We start from the raw sequence: 23,091 nt of genomic DNA, 5'->3' as shown, positions 1-23,091 counted from the left end.
GGAACCCCACTTTGTCATGTATCATGAATAAGTACACAGTACCCAGCTAAAAAAAGAAATTATACAGGAGATTCTAGCAAATGTAGTGTCTAGAAATGCAGTGACAAGAAAAAGAAATAAAAGGCATCAAGACTGTAACGAAAGAAGAAGATCTATCTTTATTTGAAGATAACATAATTATGTATGGAGAAAATCCTAGGGAATTTTTTCAGAAAAAACTACTAAAATTAAAATTGTGCTTAATTAGGGAAGCTTTGTCAAAATACAGGAAACTCTCTGACCTATCTTTGCAATACTTCTGTAAATCTAAAATTATGTGAAAATGAATGGTTTAAAAAAGAAAAGCTTACTCCAAAAAAAAAAAGAAACCAACCAAATAGAGAGTGTTTGCAAGGTTGCAGAATATAACTCAATACATAAAAATCAACTGGATTTCTATATGCTTCCAAAGAACAATAAGAAATCAAAATTTTGTTTAAAAAAATACCATTTAGAATAGGATAAAAAGATGAAATACTTAGAAATAAATTTGACTAAAGATGTACAAAGCTATACACTGAAAACTATAAAATATTACCAAGAAAAATTAAAGAGGAACTGAACAAATGTTGAGACACCAAGATCATGGATCAGAAAATTCAATATTAGTTAATTTTCCACAAATTAATCTTTAGATTCAATGCAATTCAATCAGAATTCCCAGCAAGCTTTTTTTGTAGAAACTGATTAACTGATTTTAAAAGTCATATAGAAGTACAAAGGACCAAGACTAGCTAAAGAAACTTTGAAAAAGAAAAACAAAGTTGGAGACTTACACTACCTAATTTCAAGACTATGATAAAAGTATAGTAAACAACACAGTACGGTATTAGAGTAAAGATACAGCAACAGAACAGAATGGCGGAATAGAGAGTACATTTAGACCTACACATATATGCAATTGATTTTTGACAAAGTTGTAACAGTAATTCGTTAAAGAAATGAATTATTAAAAAACTGTGCTAGAACAAATATCTTTAGGCCAAAATAAATAAAAAAGAGTCTTGATCCATACCTCACCATACCATATACAAAAATTAATTTTAAAATAAATCGTGGATTTTTTAAAAGTGAAACCTAAAACCAGAAAACTTCTACAAAGAATGTAAGAGAACATTTTTGTGACCTTGAGTTAAGGAAAGATATGACACCAAAAGCATGCACTCTACCAGAAAATTTAACAAATTGGTGTTCATCAAAATTAATAGTTTCAAAGACAGTATTAAAAGAATTAAAAGAAGATAGACTGGAAGAAAACATTTGCAAATCACTTTTTCTGACATGTCCTTTGATCCAAAATAGATTTAAAAAACCCTCAAATGCACTAAAAGTAAAATCAACAACCTAATAAAAAAATAGGCAAAAGATTTGAACAGATGCAACAAAGATATACAGATGGCAAGAACATGAAAAGGTGCTCACATCATTTGTCTTTAGAGAAATGCAAATTAAAATCATGAGATACTATGATTAGAAAAACTGCAATTAAAAAGACTTCACATACCAATATTTACGGGCATATAAATCAGCTATAACTCTCGCACACCACAGGTGGACATTTAAAATAGTACAACTGCTTTGGAAAACAATTTGGCAGTTTCTTAAAAAGTTAAACATACAACTACCATACAATCCAGACAGTCTACTCTATGTATAGAATCATTGTTTTTTAGTATTGTTTATAATTGGCGATAGCTAGATCCTACTACTGTTTCTTGCTTCACAGCTTTTTTTTTGCAAGCTCATCTAGATGCCTATGAAATAAAAGTATTATTGTGAAGACTGTAGATACAAACTATTGTATACATGTAATAGTATAAAAGAAAAAGCTCATAATGCCCATCAAAAAAGAAAAAAAATTAATTAGGATTCATCTACACCATGGAATATTATGCAACTATTAAAATAATAAGTTTGATCTATATGTACTGACCGTGAAAGTTAAGCAAAACATATCAAGTGTAAAAAGTAAATTGCAGAATACTGTGTGTCAATATCCTAAATGTTTACATACATGTATTAACTCATTTATATCCACACAACTATAAAACAGATGCCATTCTTATTCCCACTGCACAGATGAGAAAGATTTGCATTAACATAAAAAATGCATCCAAAGATATATTATTGACCTCTGAATTGTTTGAATAATCAAAATCATCACGTATTTCCTCAAGGAAAACAAAAAGACAATAAAATGTAAGGGAAGAAAAGCATAGATTCGCTCTAGATTATGAAGGACCTTATAACATGTCAAGGAACTTAGTCTTTATTCTGTAGGCAACTTGGAAGTGGAGGATTATCAGGAAGATATTAAGTGTGATTCTGACACGATCGGGTCAGTGTTTTAGAATGAGAATCCAGTGACAGCTGGAAGGGAAACAGTGAACAAACAAGCAGGGAGTCAGGTTAGTAATCTGTTTCAACAGTCTGGGGAAGAAACAAATCTGAACTAATGGAGCTAAAGTGGTGGATAAAGAAGAGGAGGAAATTCAAATAGATATGTCTAAAATAAAACCTAGGGGAAATGGTATCCATATGACAGGGTAAGAGCAAAAGAATGGCTGAGGTTTCTTTCATGAAGGAAATGCATAGATGATGAAATATCTCCATTAGAGAGAACTGCAAGGGCATTGGCGTCTTCTGGGGAAAGCCATGTTTCCATTAAGGCTGACTAGAACACTGCTGCGCAGGAACACTTCCGGCAAAGGACAGAAAAGAAATGAGAAAATACTGTAAACTCAAATTCTTTTTAAATTTTCCTGCAAGTTATCAGACCTTATAAATATTTAGTAAGGGATGATACTGGTAACTAAAATAAGATTCAGGATTGATAGATTTCGTTTTACTGATACCATCTCAATTCCCCATTATCAGGAAAGAAAAAAGGAATTAATTATAACAGCATGAAAAAAAATCTCCAATGCATGTCTCCTTTCCCAACCAGAATGAATGTGGATACGTCTTTTTTTGAAACAAGGAGGTTTAGAATAGAAATTGAGCATGCGTATAAATACATTTGACTGCACCTATTGACAGAGCCTCTAGGCACATATCCATGTATCCATAGAACATCCACACAGATTTGAAACACTATAAATAAGCCAGACCCAAACTTTCCAATTAAAAACATGATTTAAAAACTAAACCTTCATGTTTAAAAGCTCAATCTGTGAGCTAATGTTTTACTTCATTCCAGCTTTTTGTACTGGTCTCCGCTCATTTCTCAATGATAATCCTCAAACTTAAAAAAGCAGCCTATACTAACTTAAGCCTGTTTTATAAAATGCAAGAGTTTCTAAGTACCTTTAAGGGATGTCCTGAAAAAGTTTTAAATGGTCATTATATAGTTATTCAAAAAAAGGCAATTTATAAAACTTTGGTTGAGTCTAACATACAATTTCATCTCCTAAACTTACTTGTCAGTATTTTAAATTCTATGTGTGAGAATCCTTGCCCAAAATGAATGCTTTCCAACAATCTGAGATCTCCAATTACCAAAGATTTAATTTCCTTTGTTATACTATTTGTACTAATATAACGAATCGGATTAGAATATTTTAGAACAAATGTAAACAAAATCGGTTTTCCACAGAACTTTCAAATAACCAGGACATTCATTAGTCAGAATGTTTTATTCTCTGAGCTTTCACATATTACAGAAGATTATTCCCAAATAAACTGTAAGCCTGAATTTCCTGAGGCAATATTCACACACAGAGCAAACAAGACAGGGACAGCTACTCCACAAATTGATCATCATCATACCTTCTACGAACCTATGGGAAATATCCATCAGAAGCAACATAAGAGTGTTTCAGCTTTTCTTTGTACTTATCTGATTCTTGACATCTGAGGTCACTCCATGGCTCCAGATATGGAAACACGTACAGAAGGTATATCGAATGCCTCAGGCAGGGTCAGAATATATAAGAATCATCTTCTGACATATCAGATGATTTCAGGCAATGCAAAACAAAGTCCCTCATCTTTTAAAATTTGTATCTTAATAGTTGGCTTTCATTTTTTAATGAACTGGACAGACGTGCACATGCTATTGAGTACTGTAAGTTAAGGTCTCATCTTCTATAGTGATTTTATAATTTTATTATCATGGGCTGGAAGTGTCTCATATGGGCCAAATGGGTCTAGAATAATGTGAGCCATATATGTAAATTTAAATTTTCTATTAGCCACATTAAAAAGTTTTTTTTTAAAAAAAGAGAAATTAGTTTTAATATTTTTTATTTAACCTAGTATATATCCCAAATATCATCATTTCAACACATAACCAATACAAAAATTTTTGAGGTAGTTTTACATCTCTTTTTGTACTGTTTTCAAAATCAGTGTTTATTTCACACTTATAGCACACTGCAATTCAGACACCATATTTCAAGTGCTTTATAGCCTCCTTTGGACAGTGGCTACTCTGTTGCACGGCACAAAGCAGGTCCTATAGAATTATTTCCAGGGAAAAAGAGAAAACTTAAAGTTAACTCTGATCATTTAAAACGCTTTCTAAAAATAACTGAAAATATTGGCCTTTAGTAAATAAATTCCCATTTGACTGAGTCACTGAAAATTTAACAAATTGAACAAATCTCATACCTTTTGAGAAAAAATATACAATAAATAGACTTACTATATAGTCACATCAGAGACTGTAATGCACAATTTTACATAAGCAAGCACATCAGGGAGAACCATAGCCAAAATGTACTAACCAAACATTTTCTAATGAATAATATGCACCTTGAAGTGTTAGATGCAACCCTCAATAACATGTACTCACACAGCAAACCAGAACTGGCTAACTGTAAGTACAAATAACTCCTTGAGTTATAATCACACAACTTATGATTTCACTACTATACATGTAGTATAGGCCTCGAGACAAAGCATTTTAGAATTTAAGAAGGAATTTGTAACCTTGCAGAGAACCACAGAGTTAAGAAAACATGAGAGTTAAACTAGAGCGTTTATTTCAACTTTTAGCACTAGTTCCCTTCATCACTAATGCTGAAAGAGTAAAACATTTTCCTCCCAGCCCTCATCTTTTCTTCTTCTCTCTCTGAATATAGTTCCTGAAAAATGAACCAACAGACAGGCAGATTGCTTTCTCATTATTATGCAAACACAGATTTTGGTGGCAATTGTTCTCATTATTATGCAAACACTGATTTTGATGGCAATTCTTCTTCTTATCTTCATATTGTCTTCTTAGTAACATCATTTCCAAGGGTACTGTGGTAGGCTGAAAAATGGTATCTCAAATATATTCTCGTCTTTAACCCTGGAATCTGTGAATATGTTATGTTGCATGGCAAGAGAAATTAAGATTGTAGATGGAATTAAATTGCTAATCATCTGACCTCATCCTGGATTTTTTTTCTTATACAACTGCATTGGCTAGAACCACTAAAATAATAAGGGGATAATTTTTGTCTTGTTGATGAATTTGATGAAATGCCTGGTAGGATTTCACCATTTAGTACGATGTTTGCGGTTGGATTCTCATGAATACCTTTTCACCATATTAAGTATGTTTTTATTCCTTCAGTAATAAAAAGAGGCAGAAGAGCATAATGGATAAAAGCAGACTCAGGATTCAAACTGCGTAAGTTCAAATGCCAGTTCCATCTCTAACTGCAAGACCTTGGGAAAATTACTCAAATTCTCTGTGCCTCAGTTTTCTCATCTATAAAATGAACACACTAGTAATAACTATTTCATAGATTTTTATGAGGATTACATTAGATAGTCCATATAAAGTGCAAGCACAGTGCCTGACACATTGTAATCATCATTTCTGTAGGAAGAATAATCCAGAATGCTCTATGGTTTGTTAAACTGATTTAGGCTATAATTCAGATGATATGGGTTTTCCCTTTAAATACATTAATATATTTAATTCCTAATGAGAACCATCTTTACACTCCTGGAAGTAAATCTGTCTATGACGTATATTTTTTAATATAATCCTGAATTGCTATTTGAATTTTGGAATTCTGCATCCATATTCATATTGGTAAAATGAGTTTCCAGTTTTCTTGTCTCTTTTATTTCAGTTTTAGTATCAGCGTGTTCTGCCTTTTTATAATCTCCAGAATAAATTAACTAACAGAGAAATTATTAATTACTTGAATATTTGAAAGAATAAACTTATAAAATCATCTTTTGTGGACTTGTACTTTTGTGGAGTAAATCATTAAAATTTCCTTTTTGATTTTCTTCTATGGATATTGATCTATTAATATAGTCAACGCTGTCTTAAATCAATTCTGCAATTTACATTTTTTCTAGAAAGTTAATTATTTCAAGTTAGGTTTTTCTATTCTATTAAATAAAAATTGTACATATTTTTATATTTATTATTATCTTCTGTATTTACAGTTCTATTACCATTTTCATTCCTAATGTTCCATATTATTTTTCTCTTCTTGGTCTGCCTAGGCGGGTCTATTTTATTAGCATATTTGAAGATTTGCTTAACTTTATTTTTATCAAATACCTATTAGATGTGTTATTTATTCACATATTTGTTTACTAATTTATTGCTTTCTGTTCTTAACTGTAAGAATTCAATCATTCAACTATTTATTATATTCTTTTTTCTAGCTCACTGAATTGAATGCTTAACTCATTTAATTTTATTCTTTCTTATTTAAAGTAAAAGCATTATAGGCTATTACATTTCTACTGAGTATGATTTTGTCCACATCATTTAGGTTTTGACAAGTCATATTTTCATTTTGATTATTACATATACAATCTGTAATTCAGTTTTGATTTCCTTTTAACCCCCCAAATTAATGCTTGTTTTAAAATTTGTAAGTGCTTAGATTCGTTCTCTCTTAATGATCAATTTCTTGTTTTACCACATTATAGTCAGAGAATATTTAACTTCAAAAGATTTCAAATAATTTCTTTTGAAAACTAGCATGTAGTTTTCTTATATTACATGAGCACTGAACAGTGTACTCTGTTTTTAAAGGTGGGATGTATATTTTTCAAGCTTATTAACTGCATACTCTACACCATCTCTAACTCTATTTGGTTTGTCTACTTCATCATTCAATTCTGAGAAATGTCACCATACACCATATGTCATTGTGACTGAATTATCATCAAATTTTCTTTGTCCTTCTAAATTTACTTCACGTAAATTTTGTTGTTATATGAAGCAAAAGATTGATGCATCATCTGTACGGATAATACATTTTATTATTACCAAAAAATTCAGCTTAATTCCATATAATGCTCTTCATCTTTAATTATGATTTGTCAGTTATTAATATTGCTACCTCAGCTTTCTCTTATTATGTTTACATTTAATTGACATGACTACCCATTTATTTTCATTCTATTTTTGTCATTTTCTCTTAGCTAGATCTCTTGAAAACAGCCATAGCTGCAGTGGACAGTTTTTTGTTTTATAACCTGTGAAGCTTTGTCTTTTAATGTGTTCACATTTGGTATTATTCCTGAATTGTATGTAGTGTCTTTATTATTGTCTTCCTGTGCTTTTCTCTTTTTGTCTTCTCTATCTTTTCTCTGTTTTCCTGATCAAATTTCCTTCACTTCTCTATCCCTCTCTAGTTATTTTTCCTTAACATTTTTTTCTATTATATTTGTCCTTTACTTTCTGCAGATTCATTAAACCTATATTTCTTATTGATGTCAAGAATTAAATTATAACTATGTTCATCCTTAACAAAGTATAATTTGTGTATTTCTTTTCTCACTTTCACCCCAAAGCCTTGATCAACAGAATAGAATTTTAATGCTATATTATTGTTTCCTCTTTACAACTTTTATTTCAGGAACATTTCTTAATAATTACGTTATATTTTACAACCATATTATCTAAAGTGATTTAGGTTTTACTAGTTTCATTGCTCACCATGGTTTCTTACATATTTAACAAAATTATATGAGAAATGGTTGATATCTTTTGCTGCCTTGAGATAACCAAAAGTCACGGAGATTACAATAAAGATAGCCATGTTCATGAAAGGCCTAGGTATTGGAATAAGATTCTCTCGTCCCAGAGCTTTGAGGGGTCTTTAAGTTTGAGAAATATGAAAGAAGGATTGTGAGCAGGATGTGGTCACATTTTGGGGAATGCAATCTTTGTGTTGAGAGGCTGCTTTCTCCCCTCCCATAGGTGTAGAGGACAAAAAGCTCAACTGTTTTTCCTTCCCAAGGCCCTGGGAAAGAGGGGACCAAGAAAAAGCTGGGGAGTGTCTGCATGAAAGACTAACTTACAAATGCTATCCGTGGACAGATATCTGACTAACCCCGGAGCATCTGGAGCTGAGGCAGAATGAAAGTGGAGGAAAAGGAATGGCTAAACATTAGACCAAAATGGCAAACTGCTCCTTGTCAGAAAGCATATTTTCTGACAGATATGGAATATGGATTCTGTCTAGACCCAAGGGGATCTGACTTGGAGCAGCGAATGGATGAGATTGGGAGCCACAGGCTAGCCATCAATGATGCAGCAGGAAGTAAATAGGCATTAAAGGAACACAACCTGAGGCTACCTGCTGGGTGTGACAGGATCTACCTGTGGGAGGCTATTGACAAACCAGTTTAGGAGTAAGAACAAGGAGAAAAGGGTCAGAAACCTTGCCCGGGGTTGTCTCATCATATAAAAAGACTTTTTTTTCCTCTTCGTCCTCCTCCCTGCAGGTGGAGGAGCCGAGTCAGAGGAGGAGGAAATAAGAAGCAAGGGAATGAGCATGTTTGAGCAGTTTATGTATTCCCATCCACACCAAACTGCTTATGCAAAGGGAGAATCTAGTTTTAAATGAAACATGAGAACGAAGTTTTCAAATGAACAGAACCAAAAACGCTGGAAGGCTTACATCAAGACAATGTAAAACAGCATAGTTCAGACAGTAAAATATTGACCCAAGTATACATAAATAGATCAATGGAACAGAATAGAGCCCAGAAATAGATCCCAACCTATATAGTTCCTTGATTTATGACAAAGGTGGCATAGAAGTACAATGGGACAAGGACGGTCTTTTTATTAAGTAATGCTGAGTCAATTTGATATCCACATGAAAAAAATGAATCTCAACCCCTGTGTTGAGTCATATATAAAAATAAATTCTAGATGGACTACAGATATAAATGTGAAAGGTAAAACAATAAAACTTTTAGAAGAAAATATAATAGAATACATTCGTGACCTTCAAACAGACAAAAATTAAACATACAAAAAAACACCACGAAGGAAAAAATTGGATCAAGTGGACGGCAGCAAAAGTAAGAATTGTTTTTCATCAATAAACACCATTAAGAGAAAAAAAAAAATGACAAAACACAGAAGACTGTGCCCATGTGCATGTGTGCGTGTGTGTGTGTGCGTGTGTATCTGATGAGGCATGTGTAACCAGAACTCGTAAAGAACTCCTACAAATCAATTTTTTAAAAAAATTTTTAAGGCATACATCTCAATACAAAATGATCAAATATTTGAACAAGCATTTCAGAAAAGAGAATAGTCAAGTAAATATATATGTATATATGTATGTACACATACACACACAGAGATACACACATATAGCTGCTCAACTTCATTAGTCATCAAGAAAAATGCAGATTAACACCACAATGAAATACTGCTACATATACACCAGGATGACGAAAGTGAAAAAAAGACAATACCAAGCGTTAGCAGGGCTATGAAGCAGCTAGAAAATCACATACTGCTAGTGGAAATGTCAACTAGTACAAACACTGAAAAGTTACTTAGCAATATTTATTAAAACTTCATATGTTTATTAAATCATATGCATACCCTATGACAAGCAGGAATTCTTAACTATGTTCACCAAAAGACATGTACAAGCAAGAAATGCACTATTCACAATAGCCAAATACTGTCCAACAATAGTAGAAGGAACAAACTAGTATATTTACTATGCAGCTAATATTCTATTTCTTGATTTGAATTCTGACTACATAGCTATAATAACTGAAAATTTATTATGTTTTAACTTATGCATGTACTTCTTTGTGGGTTTATTAAAACAAGCAGGAATAAGTCTTAATAGCTAAAGTATGACCATTTTAATACTAGAAAGTGAAAAATTTGGAATTAGATTTAGACGTCATTAGGAAGTGTGCTATTCAGCAAGAAAAGGAATTTCTGTAGAACATACTATACTGTTAGTAGAAATTGGAAAAATACAATTGTTTTGTGTTTACACTTCATGACATAAGAGTTTTCAGTCATTTCAGTTACATTATTCTTTCTTTTACTTGAGATATTGATTCTGATTCAACTTCATTTGACAAGAGGACTTCCTTGAGAAATTATCTGAAATATCTGTCTTGGTGCCACAAGAAATAGCTAGCTACACAACTATAAATTAAATACATACAATAGAGTCGGAATTTTCCTTGGAATTCTGAATACAGTGCTCCACTATCTTCTGGCATCCACACAGACAAGAAGACCAGTGTCGATTTGATTATCTCTCCTTTCGAACAGTACCTGCTTTTTCAGTCTAGAATCCTGTAAAATGGTCTTTGTTCATGGAATTCGGAAATGCCACTGGAATATATCTAAGAGCAGTCTCATTTCTTCCCCAACAGTTTGGGTTACCATTTTCTCTTCACTTTCAATTGAAAGATTTAAATTTGTCTTCATCTCAGGGAAACGTTATTTATTTTGTTTTTATTACTGTTTCCTCTACTGATTTATTTTCCCTTTCTAGAACATCTATGACTAGAATATTAGATCCCCTGGGTATATCATATACATCTTTTTTCTCTCATTTCTATTTCTCAGTATTTTTCCCCTGCCTTCTGAAGCAACTATATTTTAATCACTGATTTATTTTTCATCGTCAAAATGTCCACTTATTGTCTCTGAGTTACTTATTTTTGTAAACTCTTTTCTCTAACATCTTAAATCTCCTAGTTAGCTGAAAGTTCCATCTTTTTGCTATAGACTTTATTTTATATGTGTAACTTCAAAATAAACCAAATTCACCTAACTCGAATTTTCAATACACAGAACGCATAAATAATTCCAGGTTTTTATAAATACAAGATAGCTACTTTTTTCTTCCTTTTATATTCCTACAAAATAGTTGGTAGCATTTTACGATCCCAAGCAGAAATACCCCAATTATGCTAAGTGACTCGAGGGATAGAGTAGATTTTGTATGAATAGATTAAATTTACTTGATAGCTCTTTTTCAGCAAAGGCTGTGTTAATGTCAAGTTTAAAACTGATAGCTTTGTTTGCTTCAGACAAAGACATATAGGAAAAATTCTCAGCTAGTTTAATACACTCTAAATCAGCCATAAATATAAACACTAGTCCAAGTTCCTCGAAAATCAGAACAACTGGTAAAATTTCAAGAATTAATGTAATGAAAATGAAAGGGTACAAGAGAAATTCAATAATATGCTCCTCCTTTCTATTTCCTTTTGGTTTGACTATCCATATATCCACACTAATAGGTGACATCTATGGGTTCACACTAAGCATAGTTTTAGTTCTCTACGACTTGACAATGACCAAACATTCTGACTGGATAGCCACTCTGTAACTCCTTATTTTCCAGCTCCAGAAACTAGCCCTGTGTGGAACTGGACCAGGTTTTTTGATCCTGAACATTTGAAACCCTGGAAATCATCAAAATACAGAAAACTATGTTGGTTTGGTCTTCTATGGCAGAAATATTGAAAACAGTTTGAGGAAAGTCCTAATCATAACAAGTTCAGAGAATTTTTATTTAAAATATTTATAGATGCCCTCTTCTGCCCCATACTACCATCCTCTCCAGCTCAACTCTTCTGTACTCACCCTACCCACACCTTATCACCAAGATGAAACTAGAACATAGGTAAAACATCCGAAGTAATAATAGATCTACTATTCCATTTCACAAATCTAGTCATATTAATCAAGGAGGAGATACTAAAAATTTAAGGAATTTTTTTAATCTTTAAAATTTATCCTTGGGGTTAATTAAGCAAAATAATTAAGCAAAATGTGTAATAACTTGAAAGAGATGGAATGCCCTTTGTAAAGAGGTCAGAAGGAAGTCAATAATAGGAGCAATAAGAACAATATTAATAATATGCTATCTCTTATAATGAAAGATGCTGCTGCTAACCCATGCAGGCTAACTAACAGGCATATAGTTGGGGTAACAACATTTCACTACCAGTCATAGAGACAGAAAATCTTTTACAATACCATATGACATGATTAACCATGCAGTCTGTGTCAAGGAATACAGTAGTGATTTTCAAAGTGTGTTCTTCAGAATCTCTCAGAGACTTCAGGTAAAGCTGGCTCACAGTCTGTAGTACTCTGGTTCATTCAGACTGCTGTCTTCTTTATTCACTTACGTATGTATACAATAAATGCTCACTAAGCTGCCCATTACATGCTTGTACTGTGTGGTTAACTAGCACCTTCTGTAATCACACCCGTGAATATAATAGAAATAATCCCCGCCTTCAGGGAATTTAGTCAAGAATAAAAACGTTAAGCAAATAGTACAAGTAGTTAATGTCCATAGGTACAAACACTATAAAAGGTAGGCATAGAGTGCTATGAAAATATATAACAAGGAGTCTGATGAATTTCAGCTGTCTTACTGGGTTTCTCATAGGTTTTAACTAAATTAAGGTTACCTGCTTCAAAGTCACCAAAATAATGTAAACTAACCTGGCATTTCTGGTGTTAATGACAAAATCTAAACTCTGATGGCCTACTTTATCATGACACTGATTCCAAAGAACCACAGATTCAATCCTGAAAGTATTTAAAATATCTCAGTGTACCAGATCTTATTTCAGATGCTTTGAGGCTACAAAAGAACATTCACTTAAAAAGTATTTCAAAATATTTTACTGAATGTCTAATATGTAGGTAATAGGAGCTGTTTCCACACAAGAATTAATTTCCAGAATTTCTCAGAAAATGTATGTTTTTCTAAATTCTAAGTCCTAGGAAAAATTAGTTAAGAAATAGGGAAAATCAGAAACAGGAAAAATATTATAATTCTTCAATGAGAATTAAAGCTTAACAACATGGAGATATTGGTGCTTCAAAGGACTATACTGATGTCCAGTTGGAAGGAAAGGCAGGAAGTGCTGACATAACATGCAGATTAAAAGGTGAAGGTCAACATTTCCAGGAACCAGGGTGCCAAACACAGGAACAAAGTCATCACAATTTAATCAGTCATTCTTGTTTGTAGCTATTGTCAAGTTATGAGTGTGTGTTCAAGGCCTCATCTGATGCTAAGAATGAATTACTCTTGCAAATAAAATAAACATTCACACGTTGATATACATAATATACTTTATACAACTCCTATGAGTGATGTTTCAAGAAATAAGGCTTTGGAAGCCAAATGAGTGCTTACATTGGCAAATTTGACACATGCATCTGTGTGGTGCTGGTAGCTTTTCAAGGAAGTCTAAATGTTATGTAATTTGAATACTTACCTAATAAACTATTCACTGGTGCTTTCTATTGTTTGAATAAATACTACTAAACAATATTTATCATATAATAAACAAAATTTTAGATATTCATAATGATAAATATAACCTATAAAGATTGTTGGAAGTATTTTTAAGAACAACTTATGATTTCAGGAATTTCCCAAAATTCCTAGGAATTATGATTTCTTATTCCCGATGCCAAAGATTAATATTTATTGGGACTTTGGAAACTCTACTTGGGTTAAAAAGTTGACTAAGAGAGTTTCCCTTTTTCTTTGGAGTTCAGAGCATAGACAAGGAAACCAAAAAACATGGAAACCAAAAAAATATATTGCAGGTGTTATGATAAAATTCTATCTAAAATACAGTGAAGACACGAGGCAAAAGACAGGCCAAATCAGTCTATCGAAGTCTGGAGCAGGCTTCATATAAAGGAGATGAGTGCTTGAATTGTGTTCTAATGACAACAACAACAACAACAACAACAACAACAACAACAGTATTTTCCAGGCAGGGTAGAGGGAAGTATAAGGTTGCTAACAGGCGATACAAACAAAGGAAAGACTTCGTACAAGGGTGGGAGCTGTTCAGCAAAAATTTAGTGAGAAAGGTGAGGAGTTTGATATGAGATGGTTGGGAGGAGCGGACAGTGATTTAACTGATGGAGAGTCTCCTTATGAATGGGAAAGTCTCTCAAGAATCTTAAGTTGACTGACATGATCGGATTTATATTTTAGAAAGATCTCTCTGGGAGACACATGGAGAATGGTTTCTAAGTGGGTGAGACTAGAGATTAGTACAGCAATCAGACTACTTCACAGTTAGGCACATCCCTAAACAATACAAGTCCATATATTGTTAAAGATCCATACATATTCAACCATGGTAGATTGAAAACCTGTAAGAGAACTTGGGAACAAAAGGGGGTATTAAGTTACAAAGGGCAAAATAACAACAAATAAAATTTTAAAAGAGGATGATGATGTTGATTGTACCATGAACTGTAAAGTATGATAAACTCAATTCTGTAGCTTAGGTAAACTCCCAACAAAAAAAGATAGCTACATCTTTTCTATTATTTTTATATAATCACTTTTTTTAAAAAAAGAAAATCAATGTTTTTTTTAAAAAAAATTCTTTGAATAGTAAATCAAATTGTTAAGAAGGGCAATTTCTTAAAAAAGAGCTATCTATTTACCCTGTCACTGAGTCTCCTAAGGAATATATATAGATACCTTATTTATTTTCCAAAGAGTCTTGATACCCTCCTGATTCAGATTAATCTGCAATTAAAAACACAGAATCCATAGAATTATTTTTAGTTGTCCATAAGTAACTGTTTTCATTGCTATTTTTTTTTCAGATTATATTTAAGGAAAGCTATTTATTAAAGGAACATCTATGAATCATAATCAGGCTAAAAATTCTTATGCCTCCCTCCCTCGTCAATCCCATTCTGTTGATAGTGTTATGCAGATTCTGTAAACAATTAAATCTGTTCACATACAAACAATTTTGGTTTAATCATGAATGATAATACAGGAGTTCACACACTTTTATAGGGTCTTCAAGCTCTATCCATGCTCCTTTTAAAAGCATACTAATATGTCCCATTATGTATTCAAAAGCTGTTATACATAAGTGAATGTTCTTTTCAAAACTCTTTTGACGTGCTACTGGATCAGCCCCAGAAAAAAAATTAACACTTTTGGGGATTTTTGCTGCATTCCTTTTAGTAGACAAATAGGAAGCTGGTGGGAGAGTGGAGCCAAAGATTAAAATAAATGCATTATTCATTCTTAACATAGTAGGTTTTCTCTTATTCTTCATTGTACTAGATCTAGAAGTAATTTTACTGTTAACACTAAAATTTTAGAGTGGTGCTGTATAAATAATTTTTACAAAGAAGGAGGCTAAAAAGATTTTCTGCTCACCATCAGTGCACAAAACGGAACAAGTGACAATCTTCACATACAATATGCTTCCAGTGAGCATGCTCTTATGCTTAAAAAAGGAAACAAAGCATTTCAAGATTGTATTTGTAAAGGGATTATTTAAAAAAGAAAAAACATGAAAGCACAGAGCAAGTTTCAGAATGGAAAAACATGAAAGGCTCTCCAATAGTCAAAATCAGCACTGAATTTTTTTCTAATGCAACATTTAAAGCAGGACATCTATGTCATAATATTAACACTATGAAAAAGTACAAAGGTAGCCTTAAGACAGCTAAAGAACCCAGCTCCTATGCTATAAAATTTTTTATTTTTGTCTAACAGTCACCTAAACAAGAGTGCTATTACTGTGCCGAGGTAAATATTTTCAGATTGTCTCATATTTTTTATGATGCTGACTGGCCCAGCTTGTTCATATGTCTTGCTTAATGCAGCTATGAATGCTATTCAGTTATCAAAGATGTAAAGTACCAGTCAAGTAGGGAAATGCTAGGATCTTTAATACAGAATTACAAATTATTCTCATGCACTGCTTTCATCTCCCACTCAACATCCAAATGCTACAATCCATTCTATTTTTTTCTTACACCATACCACCAAAAATCTTTACTGCAGCAGTAAGTGTGAGAACTACAGAATCCAGTAGAGGAGGAAGAGAGTAAGAGACAATCCAAAAAGGTGGAGAAGCTGATGTGGAGAAGGAAAAACAGGATTCAGCTCTCTCGGATTCAGATGTCAATTCTTAACAAACGTCTCCAGAAAGCTCACCCAATATTTCTAGACCAGATGGAAAGGACAGAATGGTACAGATTTCTCAATCCCTAGACCCAGCGGTCATGAGGAATGGAGAGGCAAACCTTGTTAGGAACTAACATGTAACATCATATTTCATGTGGGCTGTACCATTCATTCATATATAGGCTGACTGCTAGTGATTTTTTTTTTTTTTTGGCTGGTTTTCTATGTGGATGCCTCTCAAATTTCTATATCTATCCTTGACTTCTCTCCAAAATCCAATCATGCATTTCCAGGCCCTGCCAATGATCTTCTTTGCACATCTAACTCAACATCCCCCCAAAACATACTCATTTTCTCTTAACCTGGAAAAAAATTTCCACACCTTGACTTTTTCCCTGTGGCTGACATTTTTCCAATCCTTTAAGCTTTAAATTTCAAAGTGATGATTAAGTTTCCCTCTCTCCCTGCCATCATATTAAGGTATTGTTAAATTATATAAAGTCTAATAGCAAAAGATCTATGGAATGTATATTCTCCCTCCTCCAGTTTCCACTCTAATCAATGCAAAAGTCTGAATTCTCAAGACCTCTCACTTAATTTGTTGCAAACACCGAAGTGGTCTCCTCACCTTTAATCTCTTTACCCCTAATTCATTCTATCCACTACAATCAGGTTAATAGTACTTCAGCCCAATTGTAATCCTGCCACTCGAATGCTCAAAAATCTTCACAGGTTTCACACCGACTACTGAAAACACTGAAAATCCTTTGACTTCATCATCAAAGGGTTTCTTCATCTCACCTCCATCTAACTTTCCAAAAGACATCACACGATCTCCTTTATACACTCCCTGTTCAAACCACTGGACTATCTATTATTAAGTGGAGTGTACCTGAGCTTTCATACCTTGTGCCATTGTTCACATTGCTTCCTCCATTAATCTTCCCTCCTAGTTTACTCTGTGATAGGCAGTAGGATGCAAATGAGCAAGGCAGTAGGATACAAAGATGAACAACAGATCTTACTCAGATCCCAAGCTTCTTGGAGAAAGAAGAAGCATAAGCTTTGGAGTTAGATAGGAATAGAGGGCAAAATTTAGGCTTTGCAATTACTAGCTGTTTGACTTTGGAAAGTTCTGAGAGACAGTCTCCTGACATGTGAAAGGAGAAGAACATCATCTGCCTTGGAGAGTTGCCAGGAGATTTAAATGATATATTTTAAAAAGCCTAATATAGTGTCCTGTATATAAGAAAGTCTCCATCCTTAGATATCATCATTAGCTTCCCAAAGCAGAATGCACTGAAGATACTAACATGTTAACTCTAACCTGCCTAGATCCTGACTTACTGTAGACAGAGAGTAACTGCAGCCTTCTTCCACTTCTTTTCTCCAAATTTGAAATTTTCAGGGACAACTAAGGCAAAGCCCACAACTTATGCCTCTTGATCCATTGCCCAGTGATTTTTCCACTCTCCCACACCGTCACACTGTGCCCCTAGACAGTTTCAGGCAAGGAGCATCAGTGTTAACAAGAGGTTAGACAGCCTTGAGAAACTGACTGACAGAGCCAGATAGGTCTATGGGTGTCTTAGATAGGCAAGTAATTTGGTTTCCTTTCCTCTTCAAGTCTATATTCTTTAAATAAGGTTCAAAACTTACTTCATGATGGAAGAGCATTGCCCAATTATAATATTTTTTTCCCACTCTAAAATACTGTCTACTTTAGTGGGAAAGGGACATATTTAGATTATGCCACCTTATGGAAAACTGAGCTAGCTAGTGCCATGTTTCTAATTTACTCCACTGATATTTTAACATCCTTTATAGATTGGTCTCCTGAACTCCAAGCTGCCCTGTATATATAAAATTATCTCAGGAAAAAAAATGGGTTATTCTTATGGTGTTTGGAGAAGTCCACCAGTCTGTCTTAATTCCAGAAGCAGTCAATGCCAGGACATCCTGGACACACTGGGAAAGAGCAGTGAGGAAATCCTGGCAGCCGTGAACTCTTAGAATCCGAGTGAAAGCTGAAAGTCATAGTTTTGGGGAATTTATTTACATGGAACTCTACGCTGAAAGAAAGGAAAAAGCAGAGGAAAAAAAGCTTGATAAAAACAGACTCATGAACTCATCTAGTTATTCAGTGGAAGCTCAAAAAAGTAGGCAGAAAAAAAGTAGCTTAGAAAAAAATCCAAAAAAGAGGTATGTTTTGGTCTCTATTCAAATCTAAATTAGAAGGTCTTTTACTTAGAACTACGCGGCAACTTGGACTGCTCGTAGTGAACATTTATGGGGATCTGGATGCTTAGAATCCATTTCTTCCTTCTTTTGGTTAACTGTGCCCTCATTTCATTTCAGAGAACTCCCTCTTCTCTATTGCATGCATTCTTGATGGGACTATAAATCAACATGCCCTTCTTTCTTCCTAAATAGGGATGAATAATAATACAAGCTGTGCCAAAATTTAGATCTAAAGTAGAGTGGCTTAAGAATAAGAAGATTAACTCCCAGAACTGTATGGAGCTTTGACGCGGACTATTGAGAAGACCCTGCTATTCAGATACCTGAGGCTGTTCTCCAGCCCTTTCCTTAATTCTTTGAAATAACCAATAACTTCCTAATAAATTCCTTTTCTTCTCCCTTAGCTAGCGTTGGTTTCTATTGCTGGCAACCTAAGTATGCTTAATGTGGAGCTGAAGCCATTTCGCCTAACTTTGTGCCTGGTCTTCCCAAATGAAAAATACAAATACTTTAAATGAAACGACCTTGCACTAGAATAGTTTATGGCTCTATTACAGAAATACCTAGCGTACATTTGTCAAACATATAGAACTTATAGGAGTGGTTTTTTTTGTTGTTTTTTGGAGTTTTTTGTTTACCTACTCTTCCTTATTTTTACCGGAATTCACTTGTTCCCACTGTTCCCTACATATTTTCCCATTATTCAATTTTCTTCATATTCTAGCCAAGATGTATACTATTAAGGTTAGCTGCATTGATTTGTTTGTGGATTTGCTGTCCCAAGCAGTGAAGTAATTTAAGTGGCTCATATTCTGGTTTATTGTTGATTATTTTCTTAGTATTTAACATCATCACCCTTTATTCCAATAACTTTTCCCAAAAATGTAGATAGTATTGTGTTAAAAGTAATCTGTCAAAAAATTGTTAAAGGCATGATACTAGTACTTGCTTCCTCAGGTCTCTATGAAATAAATTATCATAAGAAGATTTAAATTTGTAATTTAGCCTATATAATGAATAGAAGTTTAGAAATCTAAAAAAGTGGTGATTACCTATTGTAAGCCTGTCATTTTACAGATAAGGGAATTATGGTCTCCTTAAGCCATTCGCCTTGATTCCTAGCATCATCTTTCATTTATTTTTGTTTTTCTATTTCTTTTTTTCATTGAAAGGTGATTTAAGGAAGAAGATAATAAATAAATATGTTCACACACAAACTACATGACCTTAGGCAAGTTTCTTACCCTGTGCTTCAGTTTCCACATCTGGAAAATGGAGATGATGTTTCTAGTACCTATGACATAGGGCTGTTGTGAGGATTAAATGCAATAATACATTAGTATTACAATACACAAGTAAATCACTTAGCACTGTTTAAATGTTAGATAAATTATCTTTGCCAACCTACTTATTTTTAAATATGAAACGCTATAATGCTGACTAGATACTTTGTGAGCATGAGGAAAATTGTTGATACAAGGGCTTCACTTTGGGGTGACTGGGCTGAGAAGTCACCTTGCATTGGAGGGCTTCCAGATATCAGTATCTGAAGGTCTTTTTTAGAGTCATTCGGTTCTTTTGGAGAAGAATATATTGATCTCCCACCTGGAAAGTGGCTGCCTCGTTGATGATGTTGTGCAAAGGAATAGAAAGAGGGGTCCAACTGTTCTATAAATAAACTTTCTATCTATTCTCTTGTCTTCTGCCTCAAAACTTATCCCCTGACCTCACCCGTACCTCATATCTATCCCCAAACTCTTCAAATATTTAAGGATAGCAATTATTTTATTCGTGAGTCTTCTTTTCTTCAGCTAGACATACCCGTCTCCTGCAACTCTGTAGGTATACTTCATTTTTTAAATTAATTCACTCAAGAAGTATTTAGTGATATCTGTGATAGTTAATATTATTAGTTAATATAATATTATATGACTAAGCCACAGTACCCAGATATTTAGTCAAAGAGTATTCTAGATGTTTCTAGGAAGGTATTTTTTTAAGTGAGATCAGCATGTAAATCTGTAGTCTCTGAGTAAAGCAGATTACTCTTCATAATGTGAGAAAGCTTCATCTAATCAACTGGAGGCCTTAATAGAAAAAGACTGACCTCCCAGGGAGAAGAGAGAATTCTTTCGGTAAACCTGAACTGCAACTCTTCCCTGAGTCTACAGCATGCTGGTCTGTTCTGAAGATTTTGCTCTTTTCAAGCCTCTACAGTCACCAGTTGGTTAAAATAAACGTTAGTGTGTGTGTGTGCGCAATAGAAAGAGATTGACAGACAGACAGAGACATATACATCTGGTTCTGTTTTTATGGAGAACGTTGACTAATAACTGTTATGTTCCAGGAACGCCGGTAGGACACATGACCCACCTTTGTGAATCTCTCAATCTAAGTTTACTTCATTATGTCCACATAACTCTTTAAACTCTGCCTAAATCACACTATTTCAAATGCAATCTGACATGAAAATAGAACAAAAGAAACTGAGACTTTTCACCACCCTAATTCTAGCTACTGTTGTATCTTTAATGAAGCCAGAGTAGCCTAGTTGCATCACTACTTATATTGCATTTACCATGATAAAATGCCATTAGCTTCCCGTAGAGACCGCTGCCAAGCCACATCTGAACAACTCTGCCCTTGTGCAATTATTCTGAGGGGCCTGCACACAGTACCTAAAATCCGTTCCTACTAAATTCTACCCTTTCAATTTTAGTTTTCGTTGATGCCATCAAAATCTTTTAGAATCCCTATTCTCTTATTCGATATCTTTATAAATACTCTCATTCTCATATTAATGAAATATTAGTCTTTTTCAAACTAAAAAAGACATAGCTGAGATCAAGAGAAATCTCTGACATCATCAACCTTAAACAAAGCCTTAATTCAAATAGTTTTGGCATAAATATGCCGCTACTTATGTTCTCAGAGATTTGATATACAAGGAAGGCAGGATGCTTGTTGCCAGACAGACCTAGCTTCATGTGTTCCCACTAAACTTACAAGTTTTATAACTGGACAATTTGCTTATTCCTCAAAGAGTATTAATTTCCTTTACAGTAAAGTGGGAAAAATAAAACTCACATCAGAGGATTGCTGTGAGGATTAAAATACACATAAAGCACTTGACTTGATACAATGTCTAGTCCATAGCAAGTATTTCACATGTGTCTCCTTTGAAACATACAGTAATTATACAGAAAGAGTCAGATCTGTTCCAACTTCATATTCCCTTGGATCAGCCTACAGCCTAAATCACTTAGCCACTCCTGGCATTAAAGGATGAAGAGAGAAAAATAGAGGGACGAAGGGAGAGAAGGAGGGAAAGAATGCAGATACATGAATACATTTGCTACGCAAGTTGGAATAATGACAATGAATACTGGGGAATTTGGACATACATACAGGGGAGTAAGTGACTACTGTTAAAGGCTGCAAATTCTTTAGAAGATATTCGATATTTTAGAAGAATACTTTACTTAGTCTCTTGGCAAATGACAACTTCTAGCCAGAGAGGAATAAATGCAGCGATGTTTAGAATTTGGTTGAACATTTGGTTAAATATTTAAATTGCCTTTCAAAATGTTGGATTTGGCAAAATCTAAAATAAATTTTGCTAACTCCTTGAATTTTTTACTTGTATGTATTGAAGGGAAAGCCAGCTTGTAGATTTGAATCATTTAGAATTGACTCATTAAAATGTATAGTGTGTTTTATCAAGTCACAAAACTCTACCCCAAATCATTTACAGTTTAACTCAGAGAAAAAGAAAGTCTTATATAAACCGCAGCTCTCATACACTAAGTTGCTGAGACTTGGAAGGAGAGATTAACTCAGAAAAGCCTCATGAAAGAAAGCAATTTTGAAGAGGTAATTAAAGAAGTGAAAAAGTACTGAAATCACAGGAAATAGAAGACTATTCCGAAAATGCAGACAGAAGTGATATTACATAATAGCTGACAAGGACCGTATGCAAATTTCAGTTATCGGATTTTGACTTAAAGATATTTTTCTGAAATGTCTGGAAGAACAACTGGATCTTCAGAGCATCCATAAAATTACTGTCAAGATATATTTTTTCATCAAATGCTTACTGCGTGTCTCCACATACAAATCTCTCTAACACTGGGAAAAAATGCAGGACAGGACAGACATGTCCTTGTCTTCTGAAAGCTTACAGTCTGCAGCAAAAATAGATTTTTTAAAAAGTAAAGACACAAAATAATTACAAACTGCAGTAAGATAAGAGCTAGAAAGGATAAAAATGTAAGTAGTCTTTAAACACAGATTTTAAATTGCAATGTTAGGGCCATTAATAAAAAAGAATAATAAATTTTCAAATTCTTAGAGACCTTGAAGATCATCACACCCAGTTTTTCCAAGAAAAACCTAAGACATTGTGGGGCAGGAAAAAATGTCCTCCACCCTTCTAAGTTCTTCTGGCTGGCCTAATAATCAAATCAACATGAGACAGACGAAGGGAAAAAAAATAACCAAATTTAATTATGTATGCATATATGAGGGTTCCATAAGAACATGAGATCAGAGGACGAATCAGACAGATGAGGCTTGTATGCCATCTTGAGCTAAGGAGAAAGTGGTTTGGACTTCAAAAGGAAGG

At 33.7% G+C, this 23,091-nt stretch overlaps 1 protein-coding gene across 7 annotated transcripts in view; it reads right to left on the bottom strand.

Moving 5' to 3' along the window:
* ANKS1B (ankyrin repeat and sterile alpha motif domain containing 1B) overlaps positions 1-23,091 on the bottom strand; it is an 831,972-nt gene that overhangs the window by 741,540 nt on the left and 67,341 nt on the right. The gene's annotated exons all lie outside the window — the stretch shown is intronic.

The sequence above is a fragment of the Pteropus alecto genome, unplaced genomic scaffold (genome assembly GCF_000325575.1).
Source record: "Pteropus alecto unplaced genomic scaffold, ASM32557v1 scaffold94, whole genome shotgun sequence".
NCBI classification, from domain to species: domain Eukaryota; kingdom Metazoa; phylum Chordata; class Mammalia; order Chiroptera; family Pteropodidae; genus Pteropus; species Pteropus alecto.
Note: the sequence above shows the minus strand (reverse complement) of the source record. Positions and strands in the feature narration are given on the sequence as shown.